Below are 13,547 nucleotides of genomic sequence, written 5' to 3' on the forward strand. Positions count from 1 at the left end.
GTCATATGGTTTCACTTATTTGTGGAGCATAACAAATAGCATGGAGGACAAGGGGAGATGGAGAGGAGAAGGGAGTTGAGGGAAATTGGAAGGGGAGGTGAACCATGAGAGACTATGGACTCTGAAAAACGATCTGAGAATTTTGAAGGGGTGGGGGGGTGGGAGGTTGGGGGCACCAGGTGGTGGGTATTGTAGAGGGCACGGATTGCATGGAGCACTGGGTGTGGTGCAAAAATAATGAATACTGTTATGCTGAAAAAATAAAAAATTAATTAAAAAAAAAAGCATCTTCCTCTAATGTATGGGGTGGAAGGGACAACTGGGACGAGGTCAGGGCTTGTTAATCATTCTACTGGTTGTCACTTGTAAGCCTGGGAATGCTGGCTTCAGAGGGGGAATGATGCTGGTTTGGAAGACCCTTGTTCCCTGGACCTCCCCAGTTCCCCCAGCACATACACATCACCAACGTAGGGCTGCCTGTGGTTTGTGCAATAGATACTACTGACAGTATAGAGAAAAAAAGGGAAAACATTTATGTAAAAAAGACATTTCAAACTGAATATAAAAAATGAATGTTTCCAGATGGAGGAAGATAAAATAGGGTAAGCTCTGAAGCTATCCTTCCCTGCCTTGAGGTCTTCTCCCTCCCTAAAATACAGAGTCACTTCCTTAACCTCTGTCTCTCTTTAGGGAAAATATTTCCTCTTACCAGAAGTATTTTTCTCATCTGGGAGCTTCACCAGTGAGTTTCACCACCCACCAGTGCAACCCATGGGACACAATAATCCCCAAAATAAAGCTCAACCATCAGAGTTACTCAGTCTGGCATAAAACCATGAGAGTCTTCAGTGGCACAGTCCAGAGCAAGGGAAGACACACCCCTTCACTCATTGGGCAGTCTTCACACTCCTGTGGGTAAATTTTGGACAGGATACATATATTTTCCATGGATATAATATATAATATATAATATAATATTATATAATATATAATATAATATAATATAATAATGTAATATAATTCTCAGAGACAATAGAGCCTAAATTCATATTCAGGATGATATATAGTTTCTAAAAACAATATTATTGGACAAAAGGTCCCTAGTCCCTTATAAAGAGATATAGGCGGTTTCTGTTTCCCTTTCTTTGCTTATCCTTCTGCTTCTAGAACATGTCCACTCATCCATCCACGCATGAGAAATTATACTGATAACATTACCACCACACATAAAGTTATGCATTCTTCATGTCCACCTTAGCTACATGAACACTGAGCAGAAGTCTTGAAATTCCACTTTTTCTCTACTTTAGCTGGATGAAATTCTTCAACAGGTCTATCAATACTCCTGCCTATCTCTATAAGCAGAAAGGATAGTGGTACCAAGTTTTATTTTCCTCAATCCAGAGCAAACCTTCAAGGGTGGGGAAAGAAATTGTTCTATAAATTATATCAGGCACAGTAATCCTCTGCCCATAATTTTAGGCTGGTTATAGGCCTACATACTGAGTTTTTCCTAAGTAAGATGATAGATTTCAACCCAAATACATTAGTAATTACACCAAATGTAAATGGACTAAATTTTGTAATTAAAAGGCAAATATTATAAATAAGTTATTTTTTATAAAATGGAGCCATACAATTTTCCCCCAAAGATGAATATAAAATGTAAAGATATGGAAAGGTTTAAAGTAAAAGGATGGAAGAAGGTATGCATGCAAACATGAAACAAAAGAAAGCTTGTATAACTATATTAAAACAAAGTTGATTTTAAGGGAGGAAAAAGCATTACAAGAGAAAAAATGTTTTAAATACTAGAAGTTTAAGTTCATAAATCATGTAATAATTCTAAATTTTCATGCAGTAAACGAGATGGTTTCAAAATGCATGAAGCCACAATTTTCAGAACTGCAAGGAAAAAAAATGATTAAGGCCACCATCACAGAGAGAGATTTTAGTATATCTCTGAAGTTACAGTAAAATGAAGAGACAAAAAAAAATCAGTATGAATATAATAGATTTGAACAACATGAAAAATTGGACTTATTCCAAATACACATTATTCTTTCTTCCTTCCTTCCTTCCTACCTTCCTTCCTTCCTTCCTTTCCTTCCTTCTTTCCAATGCAGGGCTTAAAGTTATGACTCTGAGATCAAGATCTGAGCTGAGATCAGGATTTGGACACTTAACTGACTGAGCCACACTGACATCCTTAAAATATACTTTTAAATAGCCCATAGGTAAATGAATAAATCATAATGGAAAAAAGAAAAGGTTTTTAACTTAGTGATGAAATATAACACAGTATAAATTGTGTGATACAGCTGAAGTGATACTTGGAGGGACTACATAGCCTTCCTTAGTTTCATACATTAGAAAAGAGAAAACCTGAAAATCAGTGATCTAAGCACCAAACTTAACAAGTTAGAAGAAACAACAGTAAGTTAAACACCCCCCCAAAGTAGAAAGTAATAAGAAATAAAGCTCAGAGCAGAAATTAATGAAACAGAAAACCAACATAAAATAGAGAGATTCAATAAAACCAAAAGCTGATTCTTTAAATTGATTAAAAAGATTTATTTTAAAATTTAAAAATTAAGAAAAGAGAAGTTATAGATAACCAGTATCAGGAATTAAACTTAACAGAGGGTATCACTACAAATCCTAAAGACATTAAAATACTAGCAAAAGAAGACATTATAAAGAATTTTATACCAACATCTTTAAATGTAATAGTTAAAATTTTAGAAAAATTTAACCTACCAAAACTGACACTAGAAGAATTGAGAAATGTGAATAGTCCTAAATCTAATTAAACATTTTTTAAATCTGTGATTTAAAAGTTCCCACAATGAAAGATCCAGGTGCAGATAACTTCACTAGCAGATTGTTTTCAAACATCTAAGAGTAACATCAGTTTTACATAATCTCCTCCAATAAATCAGAAAGATGAAATACTTTCCAACTCAAGTTATGAGGACTGCATGATTTTTTTTTTTTTTTTTTTTTTTTTTTTTTTTTTTTTTTGAGGACTGCATGATCTTGACACAAAATCCTGACAAGGTCTTTGCAAGAAAGGAAAATCAGGGGTCCATGTATCTAATGAACACAGATGCAAATTATAAGTGAAATTGGCAGAAATGCAGAGCCAACTTCTAAGATATAAATAGAGGGAAATATATCCCAACCAAGTTGAATTTATCCAAGTGAAACCAGGCTCATTTAACATTAGAAAATTAATCACTATAATTCAAAATACTAGCAGAATAAATAATAAAAATGTTATTATTACCTTATTAGATGCAGATTTGATACATACTTGATAATATTTACAACAATTTATGGCTTAAAAAAATTTAAGTCTTCATAAACCAGGAATAGAAGAGAACTTCCTGACAAAAAGTGTTTATAAAAATCAAAGCAAAACAAAACCAAAAACCCCTACAAGTTACTGTAAACATAATATTTCATGGTGAATGTTAAAATCATCCCCTTGAGATCAGGAAAGAGATGTGGGTGCTCACTAATAATGTTTCTATGCAGCATTATACTGGAAGACATAATCAGTGGAATAAGGCAAGAAAAAGGAATAGCAATAGAAGGATTTTTGTTCACAGACAACATAGTTTTGTATGTAGAAAATTTTAAAAACATATTGAGAAATTTAAATGATAGGAGAACTTAGAAAATTATTTGAATATATAAACTCTATACAAAACAAATTGTATTTCTATATACAAACATTTAATAATTAGAAAATGAAATTTTTATAAATTTCGCTTACAATAACCTATAAAATCATTAAATACCTAGGTAGAACTAAAACTCATATTCAAGACCTCTATCAGAAGTTACAAAAAATTCTTGAGGGAAATTAATGAAGATTTAATAAATGGAGAAATATACTACATTCATCTATTGAAAAATTCAATATTGGGGCACCTGGATGGCTCAGTTGGTTAAGAGTCTGCCTTCAGCCCAAGTCATGATCCTAGGGTCCTGGTTTCAAGCCCTGCATTGGGCTACCTGCTCAACAGGGAGCCTGTGTCTCCTTCACCCTGTGCCATGCTAATCCCTCTGCTTGTTCTCATGCTCTCTCTCTCTGTCAAATAAATACATCTTTTTTAAAAAGAGAGAAAGATTCAATATTATAAAGATGTCAATTCTTCCCAAATTCTTTAGATTCAGTGCAATCCTAATCAAAACTATGACAGATCATGTGTGCGTGCATGTGTGTGTGTGTGTGTGTGTGTGTGTGTTGGCAAGATGATCCTAAAATTTATATAGAAGAGCACACAGCCATGAATAGCCAAGACAATCTTAACAAAAAATAGCAAGATGCAAGTACTTGCTCTACCTGATATAAATACATTGATTGCTATAATTAAGACATTGTGGTCATGGTGAGATTTTGATAAATGACCAAAATGACAAAATAGGGAGCCCAGAAACACAAACAGATGGTTACGTATACAAAAACTTGATTTATTATAAAGGTGGCATTGCAGAACAATGCAGAAAAGAGACTTTTCTCAATACACTAGGTCAACTGGATGTACATATGTACATATGGAACAAAATTCATCTCCATCCTTCTTCATACCATATACAAAAATCACCTCCATGAAGTTAGGTCCTTACTTTACACCATATACGAAAATGAACGCAACACATATAAAAGACCTAACTGTAAGACCTAAAAGTGTCAAATTCCTAGAAGGAAACATAGTGGAAAAGCTTCATGATGGTGGATTTGATAAGGATTTCTCGGCTTGACACCAAGAGCGGAAGCAGCAAAAGCAAAAACATTTCGATGAACCACATCCAACTCAAAAACTTTTGGGCATCAGGGTAAACAACAGAGTAAAAGGCAACCTGCAGAACAGGAGAAAAGATTTGCAAGTCACATATCTGAGAAGGGGTTAATATCCAGAATATGGGAATAATCTCTACACCTTGAGGGGAAAAAAAGAACAAATAACTGAATTTTAAAATGGCCAAAGGAGGAGTGCCTGGGTGGCTCAGTTAGTTGAGCAACCACCTCTTGATTTTGGCTCAGGTCATGAACTCAGGGTCCTGAGATTGAGCTCAGTGTGGGGCTCCACACCTGGTGCTTAAGATTTTCTTTCTTTCTCTCCCTCTGTCCCTCTGTCCCTCCCCCATCTCTCCCTCCCTCTCTAAAAAAGAAATAATAAAATAAATAAAATGGCTAAAGGAGGGACATGTGGGTGGTACAATCAGTTAAGTGTGTGACTCTTGATCTCAGTTCAGGTCTTGATCTCAGGGCTGTGAGTTCGAGCCCCACATTGGGCTCCATGTGGGTTGTGGAGCCTACTTAAGGAAAAATAAAATAAAATGAAATGACCAAGGTCTTTGATGAGACTTTTCTCCAAAGAAGATAAAATAGCCTATAAGGCTGTGAAAAGATGCCCAATAAAACTAATCATTAAAGAAATAGAAATCAAAACCACAGTGAGATGTCACCTCATACCCAATAAGATGTGGCTACTATCAAAAAACTGAAAAATAGCAAGGGTTGGCCAGGAGGTGGAGAAATTGAAACCCTTGTGCAGTGTTGGTGGGAATATAAAATGGTGCAGCTGTGACAGAAAACAGCATAGACAATCCTCAAAAAATTATAAATAGAACTACTGAAGGATCCAGCCGTCTCACATCTGGGTATATGTCCAAAAGAATTCAAAGCATGATCTCAGACATTTGCACACCCATGTTCTTTGCAGCATTGCTCCTAATAGCCAAGAGGTGGAAGCAAGTTCTAGAGATCTCATGCACAACAATGAGGATATCATTGATGCTGCCAAACTCTACAATTAAAAACAGTTCAGATGGTAAATTTATGTATTTTTACCATAAGTTAAAGAAATCAGTTCCAGGTAGATTTTAGATTTAGGCATGAAAGATACAACACAGGAGGAAATCTTCATGATTTTGGAGTAAACAGAGATTTCTCCAAAGAAACAACACATGCACTTGAACAGAACTTGGTATTGCTTCTGTAAAGCAACAGTTCTTTTCCAGGGGAAACCTCAGTTTTGTTCATAAAGCCTTTTGGCTGATTGGATGAGGATCATGGAGATGATGGAGGAGAATCTGCTTTGCTTGCAGTCAACTGATTGTAGATGTCAAGCACATCTATGAAACATGTTCAGGGTGACACCTAGATTAGTATCTGATTAAATAACTGGGGACTCTAGTTGTCTTAGTCCATTGGGCTGATGCAGCAAAATAGCCCAGACTGGGGGGCTTATAAACACAATGTATATTTCTCACAGCGATAGAGGCTGGGAAGCCCAAGGTCAGGGTGCCAGCATGGCCAGGGTGTGGTGAGGATCCCTTTTCCAGGCTGTAGACTGGTGACTTCTCTGTTGTGTCTTCAGAAGAGGGGAAGGGCAAGCAAGCTCTTTGGGGTCTCTTTAAAAAGGCACTAATTCCATTCATGGGGGCTCCCCCCCATGACCTAATCACCTTCCCAACGGGACCCAGCTTCTAATACCATCACCTCGAGGGGTTAGGATTTCAACATTTGAATTTTGGTGGAGCACACGAATTTTCAGACTATAGCGACAGAGCAGTTATTACTACTCAGGTACGGCAAGGCTAACAGACCTGGAGATGATTGCCATAAAAAGACGGTTGGTGATACTCACACATCCCAAGAGAAGGGGCCCCCCCAAGAGAAAGGAGCAATGGACGGGGCAGGTGGGGAAGCACCAGGTTCAGGCAGGAGGCAGAGAGACCATGGGGAATGGATGGGTAAGAGTCTTTTTTTTTTTTTTAAGATTTATTTATTTATTTAGAGTGTATGAGTAGGGGAGAGGGACAGAGGGAGCAAGAACCTTAAGCAGACTCCGCATTGAGCACAGAGCCCCACATGGGGCTCAGTCCCACCATCCTGATAGCATGACCTGAGCTGAAATCAAGAGTCAGACACCTCACTGAATGAGCCACCCCGGGGATTTCCCAGGATGCAGTGGGTGAGGTGGTATAAGCAGATTTAGGACGGGCTGTTCTAAATAATTCCAGTGGGCTCTGGGGCTCAGTGTTGTCCATGCTGGTCCCATCCCTGGCTCTGCCATGATGAGGGCAAGGGGTGGTGCTCCTGGGTGTGAGAGTCTGTAGGAGGCCTTGTGGGTGTGGGTTCAGAGTCGGTGGGCTGGCTCCGGGAAGGTGTGCTTGCGGATGAGTTCTACCCTATCTCTTGAAATCGGCCAAGCTTGGCAGGGACAGTCTCTCCGGGGCCAGCATGACCCCAAGACATGAAAGCGTCAGAATAAAGAAAGTCAGAGGCATGATTAATACCTATAGCCTGGCTAGGCTGACACATAACACCAACCACAACAGTAGCTCAGGAGAATGGCTGGAAGGTGGACACCAGAATGTTCGTTTAACGGGTAACGGGTATCTCTCAAGAAGCCGTGAGATCGTGTGAGATTTACTTTCTTCCCTTTTTCTTTTCTGTAAGTTCTAAATTTTCCAGGGGAGGCTGAAATACTTTTCTGATCCACATGGTGAGGGGGGAGGGCACTAGATTAAAAGTGATCTGGGGCATTCGGCGGAACTAGCTAAGTCCCTGGCTAGCTAAGCCTCTGTCCCCACGGACTTGTGCCCCTGGTGGGCAGGTTGTAGGTAGCGCAGGAGCCTCCCTGCCCGTCCCTCCTTGTGTCCTCTGCTCCCCAGCATCCCTCCTTCCTTCCTTCCCAGGACATTGAGGAGCCGGGTGCCCCCACAAGATGGTGGGGCCCTTCCTCTGAGGCCCAGTGTGAACCCCCGGGCTTCGGGGTGGGGAAGCATACGCAGCAGCCCCTGTGTATGTGTATGTGTCAGGATGTGTGTCTGTGAATGAGTGTGTAAAAGTGTGGGGTATGGGAGTGTGCATGAGTGTGAGTTTGTAAGTGTGTGTCAGGAAGTGTGCTTTGTGCACGAGTGTAAGTGAGTGTGTATACACGTGTATATGTGAGTTGATGAATGTGCGTCTGTGTGTGAGTGTGTGTATACATATGTTAGCATGAGTGTGGAATGGTAAATGAGTGTATATAAGTGTGAGTGTCAGAGAGAAAGAAAGAGGAAGTGTGTGTGTGTGCACACGCACACGTGTGTGTGTGTTGGGAGCAGGGAACCTGGGGAGAGGGGAGAAAGGCAGGCAGAAGCACAGTGACCCCTGCCTTGGTGTTCTGAGGGGACAGAGTGCGGCACTCGAGCACCACAGAAAGGGGAGCAGGCATAGCTCCCAGCACAGCCCCAGGACTCTGACGTGGGTGTGCGTGCATGGCTGACTGGATGGGAGCCCCCACCCCCCCAAGGAGCCCCTCAGAGGCCAGTAGGCTCCACGCCCGATATGGAGCCCAACGCGGGGCTTGAACTCATGACCCTGAGATCAAGACCTGAGCTGAGATCAAGAGTGTGACACTCAGCCAACGGAGCCACCACGGTGCCCCAGCCAGCCGTACTTTCAACCATGGAAATGGGGAGCACTTGGACCTCTTGAGGGAGGGGATATATTTTGATTATCACATGACTGGGGGGGACTCGGATGTTCTGTGGAAAGAGGCGGAGGACACGGAATGGCCCTCCTGGTGCAAGCTGACCCCCTCCAACATGCATGCAGAGGTGGGGGCCAGGCCCCCCGTGTTGCAGGAGTCCTCGTGGCCAGCCGGGTCCTGGACCCCACCTTCAGAGTGTGAATGGTGTTGGCAACCAGACGCTCCTGCCAAACCAGTCTTCAGAGATGGCAGGCAGCCTTGGGGGTAGCGTTCTTGAGGTGCGGACACCAGCAGAGCTGGGCCGGTCGCCCCCAGGGAGCCGGGCCTGTGCCCTGCCTCTCCCGGCCCCCACCTCACCTGCATCTTCCTGGAGCCAAGATGACACCAAGAGGGTTGGGGGTGACCCAGGGCAGGTGCGGGAGGGCCGGGGAGGAAGGACAATCAGGCTCTTCCTTCAAAGGGGACGTCCGTGCCCTCTCTCGTGAGAAGGCCCTTCCTGAGGGAAATCACCCCCAAAGCGATAAGACCTCTCTGAAGGGGGGCAGCCCCTGTTACACTCGGTCTTTGAAGCCAACCCTTGGGTGCTGTAAGGAGTTCGCAGGGTGCCCCAGCCCCCCGGTGGGAAAGTCTTTGAAGCGTCTGGTGAGGCTGAGCCTCCAAGTGGCTGACGGTCCTGAGTCAGAGACTCGGGGAGAGGAGGATCGGGGAGGGGAGGGGAGAGAAGGGGAGGGGAGGGGGACACTGACAGCTCCTTATCTGAGGTTGAGCAGATAATGAATGAAATGAGCAAGAGTCCAGAGGACCCTCCGTGGGTCCTTGTCCCCGCCCAGCTCTGCGGGCTGGAGGCCCCCGGCCACTGGTTTCCCCAAGACCCAAGGAGGCCAAGGCCTTGCAGCTTTGGACCTGTTCCCTCCCACGGTCAGGGACAGCCACCCACCCCGATGGGCCCGGCATCGAGCATCCCTCTCTCTTATAAAAGAGAAAAGCACTGAAGGTGGGGGGGACCCTTAGCCGGTTGGGTCCTTCCACTCAGGTTGAGGGGGGGCAGCAGCATGTGCCCCAACCCAGGCCCACCAAGCCAGGAATAAATAACAGACACCCCACCCCTTACCCCTGGGAGGAATAAAAGGTCCCCTGACTTAGAGCTGTGGGAGAAGGGGAGTGTTCCCGGAGGTATGAACCAGCACAGGTGACACCGCCGACTTTCCAAAGCACCTCAGTCCTCATCACTGCCGTGAGAAAGACTATTACCCACACGCGGGGAGACAAGGAAATTCGTCTGGGCTTGTGTGGGGAGAGGCCCACAAATGGGTAAAGGGAAGCCTGGGAGGTTATGAGATTTAATAAGGGGACACAGACATAAGCTGGGAGCTCAGGCCTCCTCAAAGCACAGCACACCACCTCTGTCCCTTGAGAACCACTCAGCAGCCTGGTCCCGGGGAAGGTCACGGGACGGGATGGGGAGTCGGGAATCCCGATGCTAACCCTCGCTCGGCCTGTGATTGGCTGTGTGCCCTTGGCCAGGTAGCTGAACCTCTCTGGGGACCTCCAACCACATGGTCTCAAAGAACACTTTCTCGGCTCTGAAACGTGCTGCTTCCCTCTCCAGAATGCACTGGAGAACATTCTCTTCGTATATTTCAAAGGCTGATTCAACTTTCCAAATGTTGTTGACACCCACCCATTACATAAAAGAGGCATCTGTTTGATGAGAATGGGGGCTAGAGGCAGGTCTGCGTGTCACTAACAGGGAGGTGACCTGCACTAAATGCTCAGAGCAAGGTCAAGAGGAAGCCTGTCATGGAAAGAAAGGAACTTTCTCGGGTAACCATGGTTTCAGTGGATGCCCTCTGGCAGCTAACTACAAAATAAACATCACAGGTGTCCATGCAAGCCCCCCCGGCTCACCTCTCCCTTCTTCCTATTTCTGTGGCTTTTGTCTCTGTGACCTGTTTTTTAAATTTAAATTTAAAACGGGCTTTACTCTTTTTTTTTAAAAGATTTTATTTATTCATTTGAGAGAGAGAGAGAAAGCAGTGGGGAGGGGCAGAGGGAGAGGGAGAAGCAGACTCCCCACCGAGCAAGGAGCCCAAGGTAGGACTCAATCCCAGGACCCTAAGATCAAGACCTGAGCGGAAGGCAGAGGCTTAACCGACAGAGCCACTCAGGTACCCCTGGGCTTTACTCTTTAAAGCAGTTTTAGATTTAAAAGAATTTTGAGTGGAAACCACAAATTCTCACCATCCCCCCCCCAAAATTGCCCATTATTAACCTTTTCCATTAGTGGTACATTTGTCACAACTAATGAGCCAGTATGGATACACTATGATTAACTAAAGTCCATGCTTTACATCCGAATTCACTCTTGGTGTTGGGCATGGCTACGGGTTTAGGTTCGGACAAAAGTGGGACAACTTGTATCCACTATTACAGCGTCACACAGAAGACTGTCGCTGCCCTAAGAATCCCCCATGTTCCACCTGTTCGTCCCTCCCTCCCACCCCAACCCTGGTGACCACTGATTTTTTTACTGTCCGTAGTTTTGCCTTTTCCAGAATGTCCTGCGGTTGGAATTGTGCAGTATGCAGACTTCTTGGATTGCCCACTGTCCCTCAGCAATCTGCATTTAAGTTCCCTCCATATCTTTTCAGGGGTTGCTGTGCTCCCCAGAGCCAGGCAGCACAGTCTCAGGAGGGCTGCACACCGTCAGAGCCTGCCCATCGCCAGCTAAGCCCAGGAGTTCGGGATGGAGATACGGATGGAAGGAGCTCCCAGGAGAGCCCTTAAGTGAACTCTGGCCTCCTCAGATACGTGGCTTCCTTCCCTCCAGGTCAAGGACCCATCAGCTGAACAGGAGATGCTGGGTGGTGACACATTGACCCAGGGCACCTGATTCCACACCCTGCCCAACTCCTTGGACCAGGCAAGGAAGGAGAATCTGGGAGGAGAACATCCAACCCCCCAACCCATCTTCGACCCTGCCAGGAAAGCCGACTGGCTGTCTCCCACCCCCTCCCCTAGCAGAAGGTTTTCCGGAGGAACCAGACAGCCCCCCGAACACCCCCACTAGGCGCAGAGTCTCTGGATCTCATCTGTCTACCTCCCTCCTGGGCCAAGACAAAAGTGTCACTCTGTGTCTGACAACCACGGCCCGAATCGCTCTCGCCCCTGCCATCAATTACTCCCAACCTTCTCGGCCTCGTCCCTGGCTTTCTTCTTCGCCTGGCGTTATTGATCACCGCAAAATGAGCAGGCTAACAAGCTTCTCACTCAAGGACACCACTCTACCGGAAGAATTTGTGCAAACTTTTGCAAAACTTGGCCACGGTCGAGGTCTTGCCTTCTGGATCTGGGTGGGCTCGGGGAAGGCTGCGGCTCCAAGAATTTCTGCATGATCACCTGGTGGCAGCTAGGGTGGGGAATCGAGGGCTGGAGAAGAAACGCAAGACATACATGGACGGTCCCCAAAGAAGAAAAAGCCCTTTAAACACCATCAGCTGTGTTCTCTGTAAAGGGTTTCATGGAGCTGTTTTTAAAGTCTACGTTTAACAATACGAAGTACCCCGGGCCTTGTGTATTTCAGGCATAATGTCTCTGAAGCAGAAACTACAAAGGTCTCTGATGTTTCTTTTTCAGACTTTTTTTTTTTTTTCCACGATATGAACTTTTTTTTAAGGCCTGTGCTTTCCAGCAAGCTTTCCTCCGTCTCTCTTTCTTGCTGAAGGTGCAGATGTACATTATGGTAGTGTGAAAAAAGCTAATTAAACTGCAGAGACCCTGCGGGAAGCAGGGCACGCCCCGCCGAGTGCAGGGGATGATTGATTTGCACTGTCACACGGCTCTGCTGGGTGTCATAACTTAGTGACAAATCAAGGATTACAGTGACCCAGAGTAACTCTCTCCCTTTGTTGTTGGGCAGACATCAAAGCAGCCAAGCATATTAGTGTTTTTAATAAGTAGTTAAGTCGGGAGTCGCTTACAGTTTAGAATTACTTTGTGTACAACTGGAGGTGTTGGGTGGCAGGAGTGGGGGGAGTAAAAAAAAAAAGCAACCCCAAATTATTAGTCGGTTAAAAACATAAAGTAAAATAAAACAAAAGAAAATAAAATGGAATGAGGCCCGTGTGGCAAGAGCGGGTCCTTTGTAGGGACTGTTGGAGGTTTTGCATTATTTGTCTAAGCCACACAGAGGCCTGCTGGGACGAGGCACACCGCCTGGAAATGAGGTTTTCTGGAGGGAAACGTGACTATAAACGCTCCAGTTCTGGGGGGCGGGGGGGAGTGGGGGTTTCCTAAGCAAATGGCTTCATTTTAATCAGCACAGAACGGGGCTGGGAGGGTCACGTTGATGTGTTTGAGGACAAATACCCTGTTCCCTCACCATTCGTATCATAAAATGGTTGGCGCAACTCCTCTTATCTCGAGTGTCTGCACATCCCTGAGGACAGCTGTGGTCAGTGCTGGGTTTTCTTGGGATATTTACCTTCAGCCACAGAGCAGAGACCTGAAAAAGCAGAGCAAAGTGGAAATCTGCCACTGGGTTTCCGCTCTACTGTCATTATCCCCTTTGTAATGTTAATGGGACTGAGCTCCACAGAGGACCCAGTTGGGGGGAGGTGGCCCATGAGGTAGGATGGCCATCTCTCTCGGTGGGGTACCAGTCCTACCCAAGGGTGTGAAGCAGGTGCTCCCTGCTAAGACAGGGAGAGTCTCTGCCAGAATCATTTGTAAAATCCTAAGGTGCACAGATCGACATCAGTGATGGGGTAACCCAGCCCATGTGGTGTGGGGAAAGCGCAAAGATACAGTATGGCTGTGTGACTCGGGCAAATCCGTCAACCTCTCTGAGCCTCAATTTCTTCATTCTCCATGATTGGAAATCCTCCTTTCTTCCTCACTCAGTGAGTTATAAAAATCTAATAAAAGAATGCTGATGAAAATATTTCACAAATTCTCAAGATTCTGTGAATTGGTCAGAAAATGAGAACACAGAAAGAAGCCATCTTGTCACATGTACACTTGGTTGACATGGGTGAAGGAAGCCTATGG

The 13,547-nt window shown here is 44.7% G+C and overlaps 1 long non-coding RNA gene across 1 annotated transcript; it reads left to right on the plus strand.

Moving 5' to 3' along the window:
• The first annotated feature begins 8,338 nt into the window (after window positions 1-8,338).
• LOC125088043 (uncharacterized) lies at window positions 8,339-10,659 on the plus strand. The gene is made up of 3 exons (XR_007123559.1): window positions 8,339-8,418; window positions 8,959-8,963; window positions 10,644-10,659. It is a non-coding gene; the product is annotated as an uncharacterized LOC125088043 (long non-coding RNA).
• Window positions 10,660-13,547: the final 2,888 nt, after the last annotated feature.

The sequence above is a fragment of the Lutra lutra genome, chromosome 16 (genome assembly GCF_902655055.1).
Source record: "Lutra lutra chromosome 16, mLutLut1.2, whole genome shotgun sequence".
In the NCBI taxonomy this organism is placed as follows: Eukaryota; Metazoa; Chordata; class Mammalia; order Carnivora; family Mustelidae; genus Lutra; species Lutra lutra.